Source organism: Dendrobates tinctorius, unplaced genomic scaffold (genome assembly GCF_039654945.1).
Source record: "Dendrobates tinctorius isolate UK_male_01 unplaced genomic scaffold, ASM3965494v1 ptg000321l, whole genome shotgun sequence".
In the NCBI taxonomy this organism is placed as follows: Eukaryota; Metazoa; Chordata; class Amphibia; order Anura; family Dendrobatidae; genus Dendrobates; species Dendrobates tinctorius.
The window spans coordinates 1,394,486-1,395,711 of record NW_027361988.1 but is presented as its reverse complement, the minus strand read 5'-3'; positions in this window follow the sequence as shown (position 1 = coordinate 1,395,711).

The following is a 1,226-nucleotide window of genomic DNA, read 5'->3' as shown; positions in this document are numbered from 1 at the left end:
GAAGGGAGACGGTGTGTGGAGGGGGGAGGAAGAGTGTGGGGGGAGCAGAGGCTGGGCATGGGGAGGAGCAGAGGCTGAGCATGGGGGGGAGGAGCAGAGGCTGCGCGTGGGGGGGAGGAGCAGAGGCTGGGCGTGGGGGGGAGCAGAGGCTGGGCGTGGGGGGGGAGCAGAGGCTGGGCGTGGGGGGAGCAGAGGTTGGGCATGGGGGGAGCAGAGGTTGGGCGTGGGGGGAGCAGAGGCTGGGCATGTGGGGGGAGCAGAGGCTGGGCGTGGGGGGAGGAGCAGAGGCTGGGCGTGGGGGGAGGAGCAGAGGCTGGGCGTGGGGGGAGGAGCAGAGGCTGGGCGTGGGGGGGAGCAGAGGTTGGGCATGGGGGGAGCAGAGGTTGGGCATGGGGGGAGCAGAGGCTGGGCATGGGGGGGAGCAGAGGTTGGGCATGGGGGGAGCAGAGGTTGGGCGTGGGGGGAGCAGAGGCTGGGCATGTGGGGGGAGCAGAGGCTGGGCGTGGGGGGGAGCAGAGGCTGAGAATGGGGGGTCAGAGGGTGAGCATGAGGGAGCAGAGCCAGAGCTGGCGTGTGGTGGACGGGAGCAGAGCCGGAGCTGGAGTGTGGTGGACGGGAGCGGAGTCGGCGTGTGGTGGATGGGTGTAGGGGCCGAGCTGGTGTGTGGTGGACGGGAGCAGAGCCGAGCTGGTGTGTGGTGGACGGGGGCAGAGCCGGAGCCGGCGTGTGGTGGATGGGAGCAGAGCCGGAGCTGGCGTGTGGTGGACGGGAGCAGAGCCGGAGCTGGCGTGTGGTGGACGGGAGCAGAGCCGGAGCTGGCATGTGGTGGACGGGAGCAGAGCCGGAGCTGGAGTGTGGTGGATGGGAGCAGAGCCAGAGTTGGAGTGTGGTGGACGGGAGCAGAGCCAGAGCCGGCGTGTGGTGGATGGGAGCAGAGCCGGAGCTGGTGTGTGGTGGACGGGAGCGGAGCCGGAGCTGGTGTGTGGTGGACGGGAGATAAAACATACCCTTTAGTAAACATACCCTTTAGGGCGGCACGGTGGCTCAGTGGTGGCGCTGCAGCCTTGCAGTCTGGGGTCCTGGGTTCAAATCCCACTAAGGACAACATCTGCAAGGAGTTTGTATGTTCTCCCCGTGTCTGTGTGGGTTTTCTCCGGGTACTCCGGTTTCCTCCCACATTCTAAAGACATACTAATAGGGAATTTAGATTGTGAGCCCCATCGGGG